General features: G+C 43.3%; 1 long non-coding RNA gene across 2 annotated transcripts in view; it reads left to right on the forward strand.

Annotated features, from left to right (window-relative positions):
* Window positions 1-15,801, forward strand: part of LOC144782676 (uncharacterized) — a 155,401-nt gene that overhangs the window by 91,564 nt on the left and 48,036 nt on the right. The window contains exon 3 of one of the 2 annotated variants that reach the window (XR_013601202.1): window positions 8,496-8,869. The exons of the other annotated variant lie outside the window; for it this stretch is intronic. This is a non-coding gene — a long non-coding RNA (uncharacterized LOC144782676). Of the gene's footprint in view, window positions 1-8,495; window positions 8,870-15,801 lie in introns of those variants that run through there. 2 annotated transcript variants of the gene reach the window in all.

Below are 15,801 nucleotides of genomic sequence, written 5' to 3' on the forward strand. Positions count from 1 at the left end.
ATTCTCATTGAGATCCAAGTACTGGAGGCACAAATTAGGACCACAATCACTGGCACGGCCTTTAAGAAAAATCAAGAAGAATCTAATAAGAACAATAAGGAATTTAAGGATGCTATCTTGTTCTCGTAGATTGAGAAGTTTAAAAAGGACCTGGCAAGATTTATCCATGAAAGGGTTTATCCACACATGAGTGACAGCTATGTTCCTCCAGAATTTAACAGCAGAGGACGTAAACTGGGTTCCACTTATGGCACCTCTAGTTCAGATGAAGGGTCAAGTGCTAGCGACTCGGACTCCTCCACAAAAAATGGTCAACAGAACAGAGGGCAGGGAAGGAACTACCAAACCAAATGGCGAGGTTGTCCACCGAACCAATACCAGCAATGGTGGCAACCGAATCCCTGGCAATTTCCAGCACCCCCTTTTCAAACTCACATGGGACCGATGGGACCATTTCAAACACCTGGTTTCCCAGGCAATTTTAACAACAGCCTTTTATAGGATTCGGCCGTGGACGCTCCAGAGGGAGGCAGAGAAGTCAACAGGCCCAGGTCCACTGGAGTCCACCTCCATCACCCCGGAGCCTGTGCAGCAGCAAGAAGAAACCCCCCCGGACAACCCTGGACGAGTGCAGAGGCGGACTAATAATGAATTTGAGTTCTAGATCTCTCAGTGTAGACGAAGAGACAGTACTGAACAGAGGCCTTGGTTTTGTTTCTACCTCCAAAGGTGATCCATTCCAGACCAACTGGGAACTTGCCAACTTTTTTCGTAAGGTCCGGCTACATTTCTTCTTTGAAGGAAAGGAAGAATCTTCTGATCCCGTGGACACCAATACCGGGCTTAAAAAAAGATCTACATTCAATCCTCCGACCCACCTAGTCCCGGCACAGTTGTTGACATTCGAGCAAGGCGTGAGTAATGACATAACGGCCATATTAAAAAAGGATCATAAGAGGAGGAGCTACGCGCGGATCCAAGATGGACGCATGGCAGAGGGCTCCCGAGACCCCTTCCGCCACCCACATCTATCCTGGCATTAATCCTGAATTGGTCGACGGGTATTTCATGCTGATGCCCTGCTGATATTGAAAGCTTTTTTCGGAATTTGATTTGGCCGCCGGGAACTGGACTTGCTGCACCCTGTAATCTGAGGCCTACGGTGGCGAGAGTCCGGGGGTTTTAGTTCCCGAGGTGCCCAGGTGGTAATCGAACAACAACGGCTGGAGGGACGCCTCCGTTGCCCCTGTGGCACTTTCGGTTTCGATTTCGGTCATCATTGGTGTCGACTCATCGCTGTTTGATACTGCTGCCCTGGCTTGGTTGCCTTCTCTCCTCTGACTGTCGTTCCTCGACTTCTCGATTCACTGCGCTTGCCACAGAGTGGTTCATTCTTACCAGATCTCGGAGGACCCTTCGGAGCTCGTCGATCACCATGGCAGGCAGGCCGGACGCTGAGAGGCGCAACACCAGAGGCCCGAATCGAGGGGGAGCCGCTCAGACCCAGACTATTGAACGCTTTACTCGCCCGAAGGGATCCCCGGGTGGTCCGAGCAAGGCCCTCGTAGAGGCTGGCGACGGTCCTCCTGCGAATGAGGAGCCGACATTGACGGATGTCATGGGCGCTATTTCCAATATCCAGACTTCGATGGGTCAGCAATACAAAATGCTAGCCACTAAATTGGATATGGTTGCAATTGAGGTCAACCTTATCAGGACAGACCTGGGGAAAACCAACAAACGGGTCAAATCTCTGGACGTAAAGACGGCAAGCTTGATTACAGATATGTCGGATCTTCAGACCGAGGCCCGCGATCATCGCATGGCCAGAGACTCGTTTGCCCGTCGGCTGGATGATTTTGAGAGCCGAGCCAGACGCAATAATGTTCGCATTATAGGTGTTCCGGAGAATTCTACGGATGTGCCGACGGACCTTTTGGTGGAGGACCTTATCCAAAACTATTTGACACCGAAGGGCCTTAGTAGACTTTTTGCGGTGGAGCGTGCTCATAGGGTTCCAGGTGGGAAGCCCAAGCTCGGGCCGCTCCGAGACCTATCATAGCCAGGATTTTTAACTTCCGTGACAGAGACGTTATCCTGCAGCCCTCCCGTACTAATGGTCCTACCAAGTTTGAAAATGTGTCGGTCAGTTTCTACCCGGATTTCACTCAGGAGGTGCAGAAGCAGCGTATGGCCTTTACGGGGGTGAAGCGACGCCTCAGAGATATGGAACTCAAGTATGCCATGCTTTTTCCGGCTCGCCTGAGGATTGTGTATAATGAACTTACATTTTTCTTTGATCGTCCTGAAGTAGCTAGTGACTGGCTGGACTCCTTGCCGATGCAACACACCAATTCGGAGAATTCGAGAGGTGCCGAAGGCGGCCTGGAAGAACAGGATCAGTGAGTCGGTACCGATGAGCCATTATTGGACGCTTTGCAGTGGCTCTGTGATAGTTCTGTTTTATACGTTGTTTATACCCAGGGGTGGGGGGATTCGGGACTCTTCCTCCTCAGGGGATATTTTTCTCTCTCTTCTTGTAGGTTAGTTTAATGGGGCGACAGGCACACTGCAAGTTGGGGTGGCTTTCTGGTCTACCGCAGGGGTGCAGGGTGGGGGGCTGTGTGTTGAGGGTTCTTTGGGGGGAGGTAGGGGGGTCTTTTCTTGTTTGTTTGTTTTGAGGCTCTGATTTGGTTGCTATTTTATCCTTTGTGCCTGCTTTGTGGCGGGGGGACTGTTGGTTTCTGTTTTGGATGGGGGGTAGGGGGCTGCGGGTGCTGAGCTGGAATGTTAATGGCCTCGGAGATAGAATAAAACGGGGGATAGTCTCACAGTATTTAAAGCGACACTCCCCTGATGTTGTTCTACTACAAGAAACGCATCTGGTAGGCAATACGTGCCGTGCACTGAATAGAAGGGGCTACCGTTTGGTGGCCCACTCTGGCTTTACCACTGGATCGAGGGGGGTGGGTATCTTGGTTAGTAATTCCCACCCCCTCGAAGTAGATGACGAGGTGTTGGATGATAGGGGCCGTTATGCTGCTGTCGTGGGTCACTGGGAGGGGAAGACGATCTCCATTTTGTCTGTGTATGTTCCCCCTGGTCTACAGTCCACCACGTTCTCGGATTTGGGGGGGGGTGGTCCTGGGACTCCCCGATGGTTTGCTGGTGGTGGGTGGTGATTTTAATTCGGTTGTCAGTGGAGAGGAGGATCGCAGTCCACGTAGAACCCTCCCCAAGTCGCCGCTATGGTTGGGAAATTTCATGGATACCCTGGGATTAGCAGATTGTTGGAGGCAACTACACCCTGGGCAGCTCCAGTATACCTTTCATTCGGGGGCCCACGGTAGTCTCTCGCGACTTGACTATATCCTTGTACCAGCAGTGCAGATGATATCCGTGAGAGAAATTAGACATCTGGCAAGAGGGATCTCAGATCACTCCCCACTATGGCTTAATATTGATGTGCGGCTGGAGTCCAGGGGTCGTGCCGCTCCTATTAATCCGTGGCATCTCCGTAACCCCAACATTAGTAAGGAAGTGGTTAAGTGTATGGAACATTACTTTGCTGAGAATGAGGGGTCAGTATCCTCCCCTGTTACTTTATGGGAGGCGTACAAGACTGTGATCCGGGGTCAGACTCTTTCTTTGATTGCCAGCGACAGGAGGCGCAGAACTGTAGAGGTGGTACGACTTGAAACTGATATTTCTGAGTTGGAGGAACGTATGGAATCTGTATTTACACCTGATAACTTGCATTCCTTGGCGCTTAAACAGTTCGAATACAGAGCTCTGGTGACCGATGCAGCTAAGGCAATGCATCGTGAACAGCAGGGACGCCTGTATGATGCGGGTGATAAGGCTGGGAAATTGCTGGCTTGGCTTGATAGACGGGATAGAGTGAATCGTGTGGTGCCTGTTATTGTGCGAATGGACGGTGTGCGAGTTGTGGACCCGATCGAGATAGTGGAGGTCTTTGCCCAGCACTTTCGGAAGGTGTATTAGCCGGTCTCGGATAGACCTGAGGAGGACTCGCACCTGTTGCTCCGTGATATCACATTGCCTAGTCTGTCAGACTCGGATAGGGAGCTTATGGAGGCGGATTTTTCTACCGATGAAGTAGCGCTCGCTAACCGTGCACTTCGCCCGGGTAAGGCTTCAGGCCCGAACGGTTTGCCAGTTGAGCTGTACAAGTTGTGTCCCGACAAAATGGCGCTGTACCTTCGTCGATCGTCCATTGTGGTCATCCACAAAGACGGTAAGCCTCGGGAACACTGTTCATTATATCGGCCGATCTCGCTTCTGAACGTAGAACCCAAGGTTCTTGCTAAAATTCTGACGAGCCGCATGATCACGGTGATCGGCGATTTGGTGCACCCTGATCAGTCTGGATTCATCCCCCACCGTAATACGGCACTCAATCTTAGACGTCTCCATGGCGTCCTGGCGAAGGCGGGGTCTCTTACTGACCTGGCCATCTTGGTTTCCCTTGACGCCTCGATGGCCTTCGATACGGTGGAATGGCCATATTTGTGGGCTGCCCTCGCCAAATTCGGCTTTGGTCCCAAGTTTATCGGGTGGGTTAAACTTTTATACGAACAACCGCTCGCTCAGGTGGTGGTTAATGGACGGGCCTCGGCTCCTTTTGTCCTTGGGCGTGGCACGAGACAGGGCTGCCCTTTGTCGCCTCTCTTTTTCGCGCTAGCTCTCGAACCCCTTGCTGAGTGGCTCCGTTGGGAGCCCTCGCTCAAGGGCATACGGTGGTCCCCTACCTTCGAGGACCGAGTGTCGCTCTATGCCGATGACATACTATTGTACCTTACTTCTCCCCGTAAGTCGTTGGGTGTCCTGTTTGATGTCTTGAGCTCTTTCGGAAAGAATTCTGGTTTGATTATCAACTGGACTAAATCCTGTATTTACCCACTCGCGGGTGGCCAACCTTCTTTGCCTCGCCTCTGCCCTATACCTGTTTCCAGTGTTGGTTTCAAGTATTTGGGGATCTACGTTTCTTTGGACCCCAAAGTCCGATTTGAGTGGAATCTTCAGCCCCCGTTGGCCCGACTTCGATCGGATGTAGCGGCGTGGTGTAAATTGCCTCTTTCCCCTTTGGGGAGGGCGGCCTTATTTAAAATGATGTCTCTTCCGCGATTCTTGTACGCCGTTCAGAACACGCTGGATCTGGTTCCAGCTGATTATTTCCGGGAGATCGAGGGCCTCCAGAGGAAATTGGTTTGGGACCGACGGCCACGCATAGCACTGACGAAATTGACTCTGCCTTGGTATGACGGTGGTATAGCTTTGCCGGATGTCAGGCGCTATTATTGGGCGTCCCAGTTGAGTGCTGTCAACCACGCCATGTATGGACCTGTTCCTAATCCCGCTTATGATATGGACAGGTGGCAACTGCCGGGGGGCGATTATAATAGAGCGCTTTACTCCAAGATTGACAGGAGATGTTTGACGGGGCCCACTGCGGTGGCCATACGTGTATGGGATAGTGCAACCTCGGCCACGGGCTGGACTGATAGACTCACTAGGGCGACCCCTTTATATGCAGCTGAGAGGCTGGGCGGTCTGTGGTCTTCAAAGGGATTTGATCGGTGGGATCTTATTGGTATCAGCAAAGTGGGTGATCTTTGGGCCACTAATAGAGTCAAAACTTTTGACGAGTTAAAGCGGGAATATACGCTGAATGATAGCGAATATTTCCGATACCTTCAGATCCGTCATGCGCTCACCTCGGTCTTCCCCACTGGTACCTTGATTCCTGAGTCTTCTCCTTTGGAGGATAGGGTGATGGATGGACATGTTCCTGATAATACTATTTCCCTCATATACAAAAAACGTATTAATACCCGTTCGGATCTCCTACTGCAGCTGCGTGAGGCGTGGACGGGTGACGGGCTGGAGTTGGATGATGAGGACTGGCAGGCTGCAGTGTCCTCCCCCAAGGAAGTCGCTATTCCGGCGCGTCTCCGACTGGTGCAGCTAAAGATTCGTCATCGTGTCTATGTTACGGGTCCACGGTTGATACATATGGGTTATTCGGTGGATGGGTTATGTCGGCGTGGATGTGGTTTGCTTGCTACCTTCCTTCATATTATATGGGAATGCCCGGAGGTGGTGGCCTTCTGGAATCGTGTGCATGCGGTGATGCGAGAGGTGACGGGCGTCGGGCTATTTCCTGAGGCCCGACGCTGTCTGCTGAATATTTGGGAACCGAATGACTGCAGCGTTGCTCCGACTCAGTGGGTCACACTGGGCAGTATGATTGCAAAGAGAGACATCGCTCAACTCTGGGGGTCACATAGGGCGCCACAGATCTCGACCTGGGAGGAGAACATGGATTGGTGCATGTTTCGTGAAAAAATTGTGTACGTCTCCCGGGGTAGGCCCAAGAAGTGGGTTAGGATTTGGGGTCAGTGGAACGCGTATCGTGGAGAGATTTGTGACCCTCCCATTGCGGAACCCCTTGACATTACAGTATCTCCTTGACTTCACGTTCCAGTATTTTGACTTTCTGTTATCTGTGAAGTGTTGCTCGCTCCTGATCCCCGCCACCCATCTCCATGTTTTCTGATGCTTGCTCTTCGTTGTCTCCCCCATACCGCACGTAGCAGACCCCATACTGATACTCTTGCCTCGACTCTTTTCTTGTGGGTTTTCTTTTTGTCGTTTGTGTGTATTAAAACATGAAAACCTTTTATTTATCCTCAACTGTCAGGTGCTCCAAATCACATCCTGCTTCTAAGCTGCCGGACCCCCGGGTTGTCGGCTGATGAGCTATGTACTGTTTTATTTTTGCTGATTTGCATTACTGACCGGCCGTGTTGGTTGTAGGTCTGTATCTGTTTTCCTTTTGTACAATAAAGGTTTTTTTTTTTTTTTTTTTTTTTTAAAAAGGATCATAAAACGTTCTGTAACCTTCCCAAAAAGAGCAAACAGTACTACGCAGTCTCACTTCTGATGATCAGATCGTAATAAAAACGTCCGACAAAGGCGGGGCGATTGTGGTCCTTGATACAGAAGTGTATCGGGCAGAGTGTCTAAGGCAATTAGGGTACAGGAATTCATATCGCCCTTTAAAAGAAGACCCCTACAGAGAGAATAAAGAATAACATTGCTACCATGGTTGAAGACGCATTGAGAGAAGGCTGAATTACTGCACAAGAAGCAGTATTCTTACAAACCAAACATCCTGTGATGCCCTATTTTTATGTGCTGCCAAAAGTACATGCATCCAGACCCCCCCAGGATATAGCGGCATGGATTAGCAAATTTAGCGGCACAAAAATGGAAATTTAGCGGCACAACGATGGAAATTTAGCGGCAATTTTGCGGCATTTTATTTGGCCATTTTTCCTACAACAAACACAGATATCTCCGTTTTTTTGAGTTATTTAACAACATGAAGCAATGTATATTTGGTTTATTTACAATGTAGATACGTTGTTTGGCTTCAAGGCTACATATAGGACATAAACATGTTAATGAATAAATGCCCCAAAAGCAATGCCCCGGGGGGCACGCCACCCACTGGGATTTTTCCAGATACTCGCAGGACGAGCTAGCGATGCCAAGGGTAGGGGGGCGGGGGGAGCATACGTGTTTATTTAGTTTCATATGCGTGCCTGTCTGTTTGGGAAAATGCCAAGAAAGTAGTAGCATAGGGGTGGGTAATCCACTCATCCAAAGTAATACACATCTCATGCATTCCTCATTGGACTTTAACTAGGGTTAATAATAGCTTCTGAGACACGTTTTCAGCTAAATGGGCATGTCTGGATTTTTGTTAAAATCGCACCATTTTTACAAAAGTGCCGATTTTGCTGGCACTTTTGTAAAAATTGCGGCAATTTTACAAAGTGCCGATTTCGCGGCAAACCGCCAAATCGCGAAATCCTGGAGGGTCTGTCTAGGGATTAGTTAGGTACCTAGTTCAAATTTTTTCCTTTGTGTTTGTTTCTCTTTTCGTGCTAATTGTAAGTATTGTTTGTTTGGGGTTTCCTATTGATGAAGCGAGGTTAAGAAATAATTTTTATTTCAACTCGTGAAGTCACACTTCCATAAATTAATTAATTATGCTAACAATTTGTGCTGTGTGTGAGTATTAATACAACCTAGTTTAAAGTTGCATACACAAAAGACACGCGGGAAACTAACATGTGTGCTCATAAATGTGCATTATGTTACATTCTCATGTATGTGGAAATTAATAAATTAATCTTGTCTATTGTTGTGTCATAACTAATAGCAGCTGTTTTTAAATAATGGCATGTGCTTATTTTGCTTCCCTGTCTATTCACTCTATTCTATATAGGTGCATAAAGAAACCTGCTGGGTTAAATGAAGAATGGTAGATATAAAATGCTGCTTTATTTGTGCTTCTGCTAAGTAATTTAGACTAATGGGTTAATCATTAACAATGATGGGTGATAACAAAACAAACTGTATTTCTTGCATTAATTACTCTTTTGTGTTTGTTTATATAATAGTTTTACAAATGAAGCTTAGAGATGGCTGCAGAAAAATAATGCTCTTTTAAAAGTGGCGCAAGAGAGGTGGCGCAGAAAAATGACGCTTTCTGAAAAGAGGCCTAATGATGAAAATGGCTCAAGAGAAAATAATTCTGAAAGGATGGAAAAAGCCTCTGAGCTTTTATTTTGAAAGGTTTTGGAAAGAACTGCTAAAAGATGACTTTGTGGAGAAATCTGCTAACGTGCCACGGGAGCTTAGAACGGACAAGCTCAAGGTTGAAAGGAAGAGACGTGACAAAAATTGCATTGCTTGAATTTTCTTCGATACAAATTGTAGCAGCCTGAGGAAATGCTGCCAAGACTTCTACATGAACAATGAACTAGTGAATTTGCCCGGGCATGTGAGAAGGAGGTGTCACAGTTTACTGTGGCACGAGGTGGCTCAGCCAATGGAGAGTTAGAATTTGTTTGCTGGAATGTGAAAAATAGTTAGCTCACCTTATTTTAGGGTATAAGAATCAGACCAAACAGCAGAGATTTGGCTTACGCTCGAGAATTCTGGAGGACGTGATATGCTGATGGACTATACACGTGAGGAAAGGAGTTATTATTAATTATTTTATTTCTAGGTGATGAGGGTAGAGACAGAGAGATAGTTAGGATTTTGGAAATGCTTAATTTTACATATTTCTGCTAATGAATAATAATTCTTGATTTATGCTCTTTTTATTAATTCTGAATAAACCTCTCTTTATGACATTTTCTAATGCTTGCTTGATAAAATTCCAAAACCTGAGTTTTCCTAGATGTGTTTAAATAAACTTTCTAAAATGACAAGCTGGTCTTGATTATTGTAGATTGTTTAAACAACATATTTAGATTTTATCGCCTCATGATTCAGTCGCTCTATTGTTGATATGGGCCTAGTGTTGTAATGTAAGTTTGGTGGTAGTAGATAGTGTCATTTGTGCAATATTTTGGTGAGAGCGCTGGATCAATTCTCTGGCAGCAATCGGATGGTTTTATGTTGTTTTTGACATACATGTTACATGTTTGATACATATATGTTGGTATATTGATAGGATTACATTTTAACATATGTTGAGTTAGTCAGTTTGTTTAATGTAGAGATTTTTCAAGCAGTGTGAAATTTCTCAGATTAGCCATGGCTAGAGATGTGTAACGCTGTGATCAGGACGCTGATATGTAAGCAGGTTACACAAGTACATTTGTTCTGCTTCTGAGGTGATATCGCCGTGTATCACCAGTGTTGTGGCCGTGCAACACATGTTAGGGCTAGGTGTGAATGTTGTATAGTGAGGATTATCTAAGAAATTTGAGCAGCATGAGTATAGGGACAATGAGCCTGCTGTAAAACTCACTGTGATAAGAGTATTAGTTATATTCAAGCTTGAGTGAAGGGTAAGATAATGCCGGTGCATGATTATCTATAAACAGGTGAGAGTCCTGTAGGGGTACATGTTTTATATCTATAAACAGGTGAGAGTCCTGTACGGATAACGTCTTTATTTTACTAACGGTGCATGATATCTATAAACAGGTGAGAGTCCTGTACGGATTTCATGTGTGTTTGAATAGGGAAACTTTTCTGTTTTAAAGTGCGTGATTGTTTTGTAAGGTATGTTCAAGTTGAACTTTGAAATGTCACTTGGTTGTGCATTCTGAGGGAGATGAGTTCATATTTTACTTGTTAGAAGGGTAGAGTAAAAGGATTACTGTACTGGCAAATGCATATTCTATGGGAATAGCGTCGACTATTCCGAGAATGAGAATACTTGAATGCATGTAAAACTATCCTAATTAGAGAGAAGAGAGCAGATGAGTCCGTTTTATGTATTTACTAAATTGTACCAAAAGTAAGGTACTTAGGAAAGTTCAGGATAAAGTCTGTACCATTCTAAGACTTTTTAAAATGTTGTGCAGTGTTTAAATACATTAAAAAGCATTGCACACTATTTAAATCAATTGAAAAGTGCCCCGATCGAAAATTGTAAGGGAGGGGCTGATTTTGGAGTAAGATCGTGTGGGGAGAGCCTGAAACCGCAGCAGCTGCATACGTCAGAAACAGCCGCGCTCGGATTGGCTAGAGCGTCTGGTTTGTTAATGAAAAGCTGCCTCCTGATTGGTTGAGGCGTCGTTATGCTGTAACAAGCTAAGCCTCCACTTTGTTCCCTTTGATTCAATAATACTGCTAAATTAAAAACTGATGCACATGACAAGCGTTGTATTAAAGAATAAAAACTGCTTTCAAGCAACAAAACGAGTCACAATAAAATATCACTCCGATTAATTGAAGTGTCTGGAGTGTCTTCTGCTGAAAATCTTAGTATTAAACAAGTGTCCTCGAAATAAATGCCCGTTTTATTTTTAAAATACTTCTTCCCAAACGCTATTATTTAAAAGAAGAGCATAGCGCGCTCTGTTAAAATACATTTTGTAAGGGAGGGGCCGTTTGCCGAGTGAGGAGCGAAGGGGAGAGCTACCAGCTGCAGCGGCTGACCACATCACAGCCGCCGCGTTCCCATTGGTTAAGAGGCCGTAGTGTCATAACAAGACCGTGACCTAATTGGCTGAAGTATCGCAGTGTCAGAGCAAGAGCTGCAATTTTGATTGGTAAATGACGTTTCTTTGTTTAGGGTGGTGGCGTTTGGGGTAGCTAATGTGCATCATTATTACCTATAAAATTGCAAGTGTTCTCAGATAAAAAGAGATAGATCTCCGCTTTTATTTCCCTTACTGTAGTCGCGTTGTCGTTTTCAAAAGAAAAGCGTGTTGTGGGTGAAGAGGATGAGCGAGTACACGCTAAATAAAGTTGCATAAATAAATTAAATTAAAAGCGATTGTGCGCTGTGTTTAAATCCTATTTAGGCAAAGTGCGAAGAACTGAGAGCTGCAGCAATTGTGTGAGCCGCCGCGCTCTGATTTGTTGGAACATCCGAAGTGTTAGGGTAAAGTCGTGCTCTGATTGGTTAAGGCTTCAGGAGCATTAGAGTAAGGAAGCGCTCCGATTTGGCTGAAACTTTCATAACGTCACTGCAAAGTAACAATGTGATTTGCTTTAATTACCGAGTTAGTTGTATAAATAATAAAGATCCCCGTTTTAATTCCTTGACCGTATTCGAAGCGTTTTTAAAGTTTAAAAGTAATTGCCTGTGATATTTATATTTGATGGTGTCAACATTCTCCTCATAGATTAGGCTATTAATTTAAAAGAAAGAAAAGCTGACTTGTATGCAGCCACTGACGAGTGTTATATTAAAATACTTCTTAAAGCAAAAAGCGAGAGGAGAGAGCTTGGAGATACAGCGGCAGGGTGTATTAGAGCCGCTATGCTCCGATTGGTAAAAATTGTGACTAGCGCGTCATAGGCAGAACCGCGCTCTGATTGGGCGAGGCTTTCCCAGTGAGTATTCCTTGGTCCCGACTCATCATAGAAGAGCCGCGCACCCATTGGCTGGTGACGCGCAGCGTCATAGAGGAGCCGCGACCTTATTGGTTGAGGCTTCTCGAGCCTCGAGGTTGCTCTTGTCTCCGTCTGAATAAATGCTTATTTGTTAAGTTAGCTGTTATAGCGAATGCTGTATAAGCATTACGCTATACCTGTGCCTATGCTGTCTTTGCCGTTTTATTATTGAAGAGGCAAGCTTGGATTTTCACTGTATCTGTGCTGCTGGGTTTCTACTGATTGGCTATTGACGCACAGTATCATTGAAAAACCGCGACCTCATTGGTCAAGGCTTTATAAACATCGTGACACTATTAAAACCAGGTGTTGGGCATTTAGAGGCTGGCTGTGTGTCTTTAAAGACGTGCGCAGCGTCATTCCAAAAGTGGAGTTTAATTATTTAGGCTGCCTGTGTCTGCCGAGTTAGGAGGTGTCTTGACTTAAAAAAAAAAAAAGGAGGAAAGAGAAGTGCTGTGATCACATTGGTGACACAGCTGATATAAAAGACTGCAATTTCATTTAAATTAAACTGAGTAGCCTGTGGCAGCTAGATGTAATAACAGTAATGTCAGAGCTAAGAATTAATGTTTAAGGGGTCAAAGGTTATTTGCAAGCAGACGTTTTATTTAAAATTAAGGCAAGCACATTTAGGCTTACTTTTCACAGATATATGTTGCAGAAGGTGTGTAAGTGAAAATTAAGTACATTTAAAACACATGTGATTATATGTTGGTATTTATTGTTATAAATAAATATTTTGCGTTGCTACTGTTTTTGCAAATTGATGTTTTTCTTTCCAGATTAATTAAAATTAGTGATACAAGTAAATTAGGAGAAATATTAAATTGACCAAATTATAAGATAATTCTACACCTGATAGAGTTAAATTAATTAATTAATTGATCAGCAAACGCTGCAAGACAAATTTAGAGAGTGCATTTACCAAATTATTTAGAGAAAATGTCTTCCTTGTATAAGAAAATGAAAAAGGTTGTTGCTAAATGCGAGAATAAATTAATGATTCCCAAATTAACGAAATTAAATAATAAAGGTATCAGAGTAGAAGATAGAGATCAATGTAAAATAGATGTTATAAATACAGATCAGAACAGAAATTCAAGAAGACCCCCAGAGCAGATTAATATAACACCAAAAGTCCCAGATCAGATTGATAGTGTGTCAACTCAGACTTGTTCTCAACGTGATGCAACAGAAAAACATGATGAAATGCCAAATACTTCTGGAATAAATATTCCTGATCATGTGAATTCATCAATTGATTTAAAACAGTCCATGAAATATATGGAAGCAGTAACAGTCCCTGTACTTGGAAAAGATGAAACTAGTCTTACAGCTTTAATGGTCCCATTAAATTCAGAAATTAAACATTTTACTGAAAAGGTTTATTCTATTGTACTTGAAATTGAACTAGTAGGGATTGCAACTCAGCAAGAAACAGAGATGACTTCAGTTCTAGTAAGTGAGAAGTCTGATATTGATCTAATTGAATTGACACAGTCTGATGAGTCAAAATTATGGTCAAAAGAAAAGGAGATTGAAATAAATGAGCTGAATGAACAGCTACAAATACAGCGACAGGTAATGATTGAACAGAATGAGATGGCTTCACTGCCATTGCCAAATTATGTTAATAAGCAGTCAGACAATACAGATACAGGATTAAATAGAGAACAGGAAACAGACAATGAATACGGTTATGGAGTTGAGCATGATTTTGAACAGTTCTGGTCCCAAAAAGATTATTTTACTTCTACAGGTTCACTTATCAGAAATGCAAATTTAATTAAAGGATTGATTGATAACATTCAATTGGCAGAAAGGATTGCTGTCGTGATATGTACAGCATACAAAATGAATGATGAACATGCTTTGAGTTTACTAATACTAACATCTGTAGTTGAAACATGGCAGGGAGTTAAAGATTTACAAGATGAAGCAACTCATGAGGAGAAAAACACATGGTTGAGAACATATTATAAACAGCGAGATGAGGATGAGATTTGGACACACAAAGATGGCAGAGTAGTTTTACTAAATAGCATGATTACTGACATGGACAAAATGTACCAAAGAATTGTAGAATTTCTTTACCAGAGGTGTCTGTCATACCAGCAAGTGAACACAATTAAGAAAACAATTGTGAGATTGGGAACAGAATTACAGGAGAATGATTCATTCACTGGATTACAAATGGATTTCATTGAGATGGCAATGCATGACAAACTGTGCTACATTTTTGTATTAATATGTTTATTTTCAAAATGGATTGAAACATTTCAGATGCGGCATAATGATGAAATTACTGTTGCAAATTTACCAGTTAGTAGAAGACATATTGAAAACAGACTGCTCCATTGTACAGATAGAACAGAAATTTCAGGTGTTGAGGAGCAAGAGAACGGTACTATAAAGAATAGAGATGCTAACATGTACTTAGCTATAGGTACAAAGTGGACAGATGTCCTTCCACTTGTTTTGATGTTTTTGAGAAGTACTACTGATAAAAAGACTGATTTAAGTCCACGTGAAATTATGATGGACAAGGTCATGAGACAGGCATTCATTCCAGAGAAAATAATGATGACTATCAATGATAGCATCAATTTGGAGAACTGCAGGAATTTTTCAGATGTAGTAACTTCTGTGTCTGATGAAGATAGAACTGAAGTGCAAACAAGAGAAAAAGAGCAAGCACTTGAATTGTTACCAGGTGAAAGAGTCAGGAAAAAGGTTCGTCTAAAAAGAAATACTCTAGTGCCAAGGTGGCAGAAAAGGAGGCCAGTTAGTCTTGTCACAACAAATGCAGTGAAGTGCAAAAGACTGAAGAGGTGGATTGACACTGGCCATACCTTTCGTGTAACTACACCTGAAATTCCTGATGAGGATAGTGTCATCACTGCTGATTTAAATTCTGAAGAAGAACATGAAAAGAATCCAGATCTTGAAGATCGACAGGATGGTCGACATCTGGAGAGTTTGATTGAAAAACAAGCCTTGAATGAAGAAGACTTGAAATTTGTGACTGAAGGCTCAGAAAATGATGGAGATCTGCTAGAAAAAGAAGCAGAAGAAGAATGTGATCAGATTGTGATTCAAAACCAGGAGAGTATTGAAAAGCAGGAAAGAAGCTCTGAAAGCAGGAACAAGAATTGTGAAACTGGGAAGTTGAAGGTAATTGAAGAAGAAGAAGAAGATGAATTGCCAAGTACCAGTTGCAAAGATGACATTCCTAACAGAGTGAAGCTGCCGAGTAAAGAAGTACCTGAGTCCAGAATTCAAATTTCTGACACTGAAACTGATGAGAGTGATGAAGATTCTCAGATAAGAAAATTAAGAAAAGGAGCTTGGAGAACAGAATGTAATGTGACCAAGCAAAAGAAGAAATTATCAAGAAAAGATGATAATTGGCTAGAAGAAAATGAAGGCCTAAAATTCAAATTGATACACAGATCAAAAGAAAAGATTGATGAAATATCAAGTCAAAAAGATTCTGAAAAGAAAAGTAAGACAGGAAAGAAAATGGAAGTGATACCTGTAATGGAGGTAAATAGTCACAGTCAGGAAAACATTGAAGAGAATAGTGACAATGATTGAGGTACATACCTGTTAAAATTTTTAGGTTTTCTGTTTTTGGCATAAGGCTGAAGAAAGTGTGTTAGGTGACACAAGGTCGAAGAAATTGTGTTAGCTGGAAAAATATAACATGTGACTTTAGGTCGAAGAAAAACTGTTAGAAGGTTTAAGTATATATATATAAAAAAATATTTAAAAAAAATTGAAAAAGGGGGGTGTTAGAAATTTTTAGAAAATTTAGCCAAAATTTTTTAACATTTTTGT

The sequence above is a fragment of the Lissotriton helveticus genome, chromosome 9 (genome assembly GCF_964261635.1).
Source record: "Lissotriton helveticus chromosome 9, aLisHel1.1, whole genome shotgun sequence".
Classification (NCBI taxonomy): Eukaryota; Metazoa; Chordata; class Amphibia; order Caudata; family Salamandridae; genus Lissotriton; species Lissotriton helveticus.